Genomic DNA, 7,632 nt, shown 5'->3' with positions numbered 1-7,632 from the left:
ATTTAAAATTTTATTCAATTCATTCATTCATTTATTTATTCCAAAAGTGTGGGGGGGGGGCTGGGGGGGGGGTGATTTGCTCATATCACAGAGGGAGCAGATCTGGGATCTGAACTCAGAGCCTCTGATTTCAAGTCCATCACTCTTTCCAGGATGCCTTTTGCATTTAACAAATGATGACACTAGATTGGGAGCTGCTCAAGAGCCTTTCGGTGCATCCCCAGTGCTTGGCACATGAGAGACACCAAATATGTACTTATTGACTGACTCACTCACTCATTGCTGACATCTTCAACAGAATGGTGTCCCAATACTACATGAAACAGTAGGACAACAGGTTGGTTCGGTTCATTGATTCAGTGGGAAAAAATGACTAAGTCAGATATAGAAATAGCCTCAGTTGTCATCCAGAGATGGAAAGATCATATCTGGAACTTGGAGCTTAACTAACTCAGTCACTGTAGTCAATCTTCCTCAAAGGATGTCAGTATTGAAAGGGTCAAAAGTCAAAATAATACCTAATATTTATGTGGGGGCAGCTAGGTGGTGCAATGGATAGAGAACTGGGCTGGGGGTCAGGAAGACTCATGAGTTCAAATCCAGCTTCAGAATCTTATTAGCTGTAGCACTTCACTTTGTTTGCCTCAGTTTCCTCATCAGTAAAATGAAGTGGAGAGGGAAATAGCAGTATCTTTGCCAAGAAAACTCTAAATGGGGTAATGAAGAGTCAGACAAAATTGAACAACAATAACAAAACATTTGTGTAACACCTACTGTGTGCTAGGCATTATGCCAAATTCTTTTTTATTTTTTTTTAACCCTTACCTTCCATCTTGGAGTCAATACTGTGTATTGGCTCCAAGGCAGAAGAGTGGTAAGGATAGACAATGGGGGTCAAGTGACTTGCCCAGGGTCACACAGCTGGGAAGTGTCTGAGGCCATATTTGAACCTAGGACCTCCCGTCTCTAGGCCTGGCTCTCAATCTCCTGAGCTACCCAGCTGCCTCCCAAATTCTTAAAAATATTGTATCATTTGATCCTCACAACAACCTGGGGAGGTAGGTGCTATTATTATTCCCATTTTATAGATGAGAAAACTAAGGCAGACAAAGGTTAAATGACTTGCCTAGGGTCACTAAAGGAACTTAAAGGTTCCTTCCAGCTCTAAATTCCTATGATTCTTTGACTCGAGGAGTGACTATAAATTCTAGTCAATATTACTGAGCAAGCACTTATTAAAGATCTCCTTCAAGATGCAATGAGACAAATAGCTCACCCCCTGGACCAGGAGGAAGGAAAGAAGCTAGAAGTATATTACCTACTTAGCAGCCAGCTCCAGCCCTGATTATCCTGGCTCCTCACTGGGAATGGTCTTTGCAGTCAGCCACTGAAGCCAGTCCCAGTGCCTTGGAGCTGGGTCTTTATTTGCACAAGTTGCCTTTCCCTATCGGATCCCTTCCTCAGTCATCAGACTCATTGGCTTTCTTCCTTCTCTCCCAGCATGGAGAATACTTCTAGAGGCCAGCCTGGCGTGAGCTGGGGCGGCATTGCTGGAGTCAAGGTGGTTGGCCTCCCCAAGGGGCAGTCTGGACATGTCACTCCTGGTACGTGATTCAGACAGTCACACATGTGATTTTGTCATAGTCCCTGGAAGTAGACACACAGTAAGAGGGAAGGCTATAATCATAACACAGACACAAGAGTATGTACAAAAACCAGTTTGTTAGATACGATACATACTAATGTATGTACTACATCCTAATGCACAAACACCCACACGGACTGACGTATAAACACGGACATCCATGTAGCTTCTCCCCCCACCCCCACCCACACCCCCATACCCACTCACACCCACACAGCCTTATCTGCATACTCAGAGGCCATCCCCACCCAGGGAGAGAAATACCTATGCAAAGGGTCCAGAATGGAGCCTGGTTCCTGTTCTGTGGATGCCTCAGTTCAGTCACCTCTCTCCAAGGGTCCAGTTTGACTGTCCAATGGTACAATGGCTACGAGGGATCGTCCAAGACCCTTCTGGGAGCCAGAAGTCACTGACCAATCAGGAAGCGTCTATTCAAACCCTATTACATTCCAGGCACTGCGCTATACACTGGGGATAGAAAAAAGAGGCAAAAGATGGTCTCTGCCCTCAATGAGCTTGTAATCTAACAAGGAAAACGACAAGCAAACAAATGATATAATATATACGTACATTATATTGTTACATATGTACATTATATTGGTAGATAGAAATTATATTGCTTTCTATATAACAAGCTGTACGTGGGATGAATAGGAAAGAATGAAGAGTGGAAAGGCAGTAGAAGCTGAGGCAGGGGCAGGCAGAGGAGAAGAGGTGCACTCCTGGCCTCTCCAGCATCCTCAAATGTTTGTTCTTGCTAGGCATGGCTTGTTTACTTTATAATCAAATACACACCATTCCTACCTCAAGCGATTTTCCTATGTCTTCCCTAGGGAGGGGATGGGGATGGGGGAAAGGAGTGGAGGCGCAGAAGCAGAGGAAGGGCTCAGGGGCCAGAATTAGGAATGGGTGAAGCACTTGAGAGAAATTCTTTCTCTTTTCTATCAGCCAGTCAATAAATAAATATGTGTTAAATTCTTACTGTGTTCCAGGTACTGTGCCAAGCATTAGGCATACAAAGAAAGGCTAAAGACAGTCCCTGCTCTCAAGAAGCTCACAGTCTAATGGAGAAACAATGTGCACAACACATACACACATACACGTATATACATACAGAAGAAACTGGAGGTATAATCAGCAGAGAAAGGGAGATCACGAGCATGGATTACCAAACAGAATAGTAATAGCGATTGTTGTCGTTCGGTCATTTCAGTCATGTCCAACTCTTTGTGCCTCCATTTGGGGTTTTCTTGACAAAAATCGTGAAGTAGTTTGCTATTTCCCTCTCCAGTTCATTTTACAGATAAGGAAATGGAGGCAAACAGGGTGAAGTGACTTGCAGCTAGTCTGAGGCTGGCTTTGAACTCATGAAGATGAGTCTTCCCAATTCCAGGTCTAGAACTCTACCACTGTACCACCTCACTGCCCTCTAAGAGTAAATATAGAATAATAACAATAATGCTAGCTAACATGTATAAGAGACTTACTATGTACCAGGTGCTATACTAAGCTCTTTACAAATAATTACAAATGAGAGAGTGAAAGTATCTGGGACCATTACAAATGTAATCTTCACAACAACCCTGGGAGGTAAATGCTATTATTATCCCCATTTTACAGATGGAGAAATGGAGACAAATACTAGTTAAGTGACTTGCCTAGATCATGCAGGGGTAAGCATCTTATATCTCCCCTTCCCATATACTTTCCAGTTCTTGTTTGTTCTCCATTTGGAAGCAGGGCAGAGACTGTTATCGCCATTGGACAAATGGCAAAGTTGAGACCAACAGAAAAATGCCTCAGGCCACACAGTGAATAGGAGGCAGACACAGAACTAAAACCTGGGCATTGGGATGGAGTGGGACAAAAACTGGATTCAGAGTCAAAAGATGGCATGGGCTTACCACTGCTGGGTTTATACCCCAAAGTGATAATAAGGGAAAAGACTTGTGCAGAAATATTTATAGCTGAGCTCTTTGTGGTGGTAAAAATTGGAAACTGAGGATATGCCCATCAATTGGGGAATGGCTGAGCAAATTGTGGTATCTGTTGGTGATGGAATACTATTGTGCTGAAAGGAATAATGAACTGGAGGAATTCCATGTGAACTGAAAGGACCTCCAGCAATTGATGCAGAGTGAAAGGAGCAGAGCCAGGAGAACATTGTACACAAAGATGGATATACACTGTGGCACAATCGAATGTAATGGACTTCTCTACTAGCAGTAATGTAATGACCCAGGACAACTCTGAGGGACTTATGAGAAAGAATGCAATCCACCTCCAGAGAAAGAACTGTGGGAATAGAAACACAGAAGAAAAATAACTGCTTGATCACATGGTTCAATGGGGATATGTTTGGGGATGCAGACTAAGCGATCACCCTAATGCAAATATTAATAATATGGAAATAGGTCTTGGTTAATGACACATGTAAAAACCAGTGGGATTGCTCATTGGCTATGGGAGAGGGGTGAAAGGAGGGGAGGGAAAGAATATGAATCATGTGACCATAGAAAAATATTCTAAATTAATTAATTAAAATTTTTTTCAAATAAAAAAAAGATGGCATGGGTTTGAATGTCTGCTACTCACTCTTCTGTTCCCCTTGGACAACTTCTTTAGGCCTCCTGTAAAACGAGGGGCTTAGGTCAGACAACAGTTAAGGTCTCTTACCTCCAAACTGAAGATTCGAGGATTCAGATCACCCAATACCAAATAGGCTCCATCCTGTACCCTAGCATACCGTCTAAGAGTCAGAAAAAGTTTTAGAGATTCTCTGCTCCAACTCTCAATTTACAGATGGAGAAATGAAAGGTCATAAAGAGGAGGAGTCTTGCCCAAAGATATTTACAGTTACCTCTAGGTCTTCTGACCTAGTAAAGGGCTCTTTCCCCCGAACCATAAACAGTTAGTAAAGCTGTCCCTGAAGGTACCCCTAGCACCCTAACCCAGGCAGCATAACCCAGTGGGGACAGTGTAACTAATGCTGAGAAGGGGTAGGCTGCCAGCCAGTCTGGAGTGGCTGCCAAGGAACTTGAAGGGACCTGGACCCTATTCTGGACACCCTTTAAAGTTCTTCTGGAAGGAGGGGCAACAGTGTGATAGGAATGGAGGGCTAAAATGGCCCCCAAGCGGCCAGAAGTCCAGGAAGGGGGAGATGAAATTTGGGGCTGACTTCCAGGGGCCACTAAACAGGCTGGCTCCATTGCTCCCTGTTCTTTCCTTCTCAGCTTTCCTCTCCCTTCTGCTCTCAACACAACCCCTCCTCTCCCTCCTGGTTGACTGCAGCTTGGGCCAGGCAGGATGCCTGGGCGGGGGCCCCAGAGAGGATTGGGTTCTAAGAAGGGCCCTTGCTGGCAGCTGCCCCAGTGCAGCTGGGAATTCCAGTTCTAGGAATCAGGACTGGGGGTCAGCGAGAAGCCTTCCTGGAATTTCTGCCCTATTCCAAGGAGAGTGGCTAGAGGATGGGGTTGTGACCCTCACCTCCCGTGCCCTAGGCATCTAGCCAGCCAGGTTTGCCCCAACACACAGCCTCGGTGATTTTGTGTGTATGCATGCGTGTACACGTGTGTGTGCGTGTGCACGTGTGTGTGCATGTGTGTGTGTGTGTTTTGAGGTGGAGATGGGGAGCATGGGAATATGTGGGTATCTGGATGTGCACATTGGATGTATGTCAGTAGCTATGCATATCTCTACACAAGTACGTCTGTAGAGATATGTGCATGCGTGCTTGTCTATTGTCCATGGCCACGTGTGTGTGTAGATATTTAAAAGCCTGTGAGTAGGCCTATATATGTCTGAATATGTATATGTGAGTTTACATGGGGAATACCTAAATGTGCATGAAAGCAAACATATTTATATATATCTGAAGATACGTGTGTTTGTATTATTTATATAGATATAAATCTGATATATCTGTGAATGTGTGTATGTGTATGGCATGTGCATGTGTATGAATGGGTATGTGTGTATGTATCACAAATTCACAGAATTCTAAAATAGTCCAACTCCTTCATTGCAGAAATGGGGAAACTGAGGTTCAGAGAGAAAGATCAGTCCAGGGTCACACAAATGACTGGCACTGCTAGACTAAATTAGAGGGCTCCTGCTTCCCAATCTCGTGCATTTTGCGCTGAAACCTATAGCCTTACTTGGGCATGAATATATATCACTGTGCCTTTGCTCCAGGAGTCAATGAATTGGAATGAGAGGAAGGGTGAGTGGGCAGCGGGAGGGTAATGGAGCAGAAGGAAGGGGCTGGGGAGGGAAAGGAGAGAAAAAGGATAAAACTTGGTTGAGGTGAAAAGAATCTGAGATTGATTGGGGAAAGAATTGAGAAGGATGGGATCCAGAATAGCTGACACAGAATCTGTCAAGGGACTCAGGGCTCCAGACTTGCTCCCTCTCTACCATTCACTGGCCCTTCTCTCCACAGACCCAGACTTAACCTCTGCCCGGGCTTGGCCCCAAGCCTCTGTTTCAGACACAGACCAAAGCTTCCAAGTCTGGGTTCTGTGGTTGCCCCTCCACAGCCCTACCAAATGCTCAGACATAACACTGGATGGGGGTTTCCCTGGGGCATATCCCCCTTAGCAGGCAGATTTCCTCTGCTTCTCTGCCTAAAAAGAGAGCTATGGCCACAACCAATCTCAAGAATATGCCATCTTGTCACCTTCCAGGATCTGGTGTCACCCAGGGAAGAGATGAAGGCAGGGTTTGGCATCTGGACAAAAACCAGGGATTGGCAATACCGTTGGCCACCAGGAAGTGCCCTGGAGACTCTTTCTCCTGTTCCTCCCCTTTTCTCTTTCCTCCAACAAGGCCAGTCTCTTTCTCAAAGTCAAGTTGATGAACTTTGTCTTCATTCCCACACCTCCTTTGGGCACCTGTTCTCCACCTTACCATCTCCTCTCTGGCTCCTGGCTCCTTGCCCCTGGACTCTCCTACTGATTAGAAAAAGAATCATTGGACTCACTAATGAGCCTTAGAGATGGGTGGAGAAGGACTGAATGTGCTTCCTTCCCAGAGAAGGACAATGTTCTCAAAGAGGTCTTTTAAAGAAGAATTTTCCAAGGAAGTCCTGCCCTCTCTGTTCTGTTCAAGTTCATAGGGGCATAAGATTTAAAACTCTGAAGGAACGTGGACTTCATTTGGTCCAAAACCAAAGCCTACACAAATAAAATGCCTTCTCCAGTGTCTCAAGGGGTCTTTAATTTCAAATCCAGGAACTGTGACAATTTGAATTTTTTCCCTTCTGTGTACTAGATGACCCACCACTGGCTCACTAATTGGAGTGGGATATAGAAAAGGGATGTTTTGACAGCCACTGATTCTTGCCAAAAAAACAAACAAACAGTGTTGAGGCTAGGACTTTATAAGGCAAAAGCATCTAGATTCGGGAGTTTGATGTCAAAGGCTGTGGTCTTCAAGATGGTCATTAAGATGATCGAAGTGGCCTCAGTACAAGGTTTCAGACAAGCAGCAGAGATAGCTAGTTTGTGGGTATTCTTCTTGCCACTTGACTAATTCAGAGGTGTTGAACAGAAAAGACAACTAGTACCTCATTTAATGCATCCCCATAGAGACCACAGACACAGACATTACTCAAGTTCCAAGAGATGATACTTCTTGTCATTCCAAAGCAATACCAGAGATGTCCAGAGAACTTCCACAGAAGTAAAGGACTCGGGGGCAACTAGGTGGCTCAATGGAGTTGGGAGGCCCTGGGTTTGAATGTGACATCAGACATTTTCTAGCTATGTGACCCTGGGCAAGTCACTTAACCCCATTTGCCAAGCCTTTGCCCTTCTGACTTAGAATTACTAAGACAAAAAGTTAGGGTTGGAAAGAAAAGAAAGAATAGAAAAGAAAAGGAAAGGAAAGAAAAGAAAAGAAAAGAAAAGAAAAGAAGAGAAGAGAAGAGAAGAGAAGAGAAGAGAAGAGAAGAGAAGAGAAGAGAAGAGAAGAGAAGAGAAAAGGAA

General features: G+C 44.5%; 1 long non-coding RNA gene across 1 annotated transcript; it reads right to left on the bottom strand.

Annotated features, from left to right (window-relative positions):
* Positions 1-1,330: 1,330 nt before the first annotated feature.
* On the bottom strand, positions 1,331-4,384 carry LOC123255376. The gene is made up of 3 exons (XR_006506758.1): positions 4,322-4,384; positions 1,910-2,113; positions 1,331-1,647 (listed from the first exon to the last, which is right to left on the bottom strand). It is a non-coding gene; the product is annotated as an uncharacterized LOC123255376 (long non-coding RNA).
* Positions 4,385-7,632: the final 3,248 nt, after the last annotated feature.

Source organism: Gracilinanus agilis, unplaced genomic scaffold, assembly GCF_016433145.1.
Source record: "Gracilinanus agilis isolate LMUSP501 unplaced genomic scaffold, AgileGrace unplaced_scaffold45205, whole genome shotgun sequence".
In the NCBI taxonomy this organism is placed as follows: domain Eukaryota; kingdom Metazoa; phylum Chordata; class Mammalia; order Didelphimorphia; family Didelphidae; genus Gracilinanus; species Gracilinanus agilis.
Note: the sequence above shows the minus strand (reverse complement) of the source record. Positions and strands in the feature narration are given on the sequence as shown.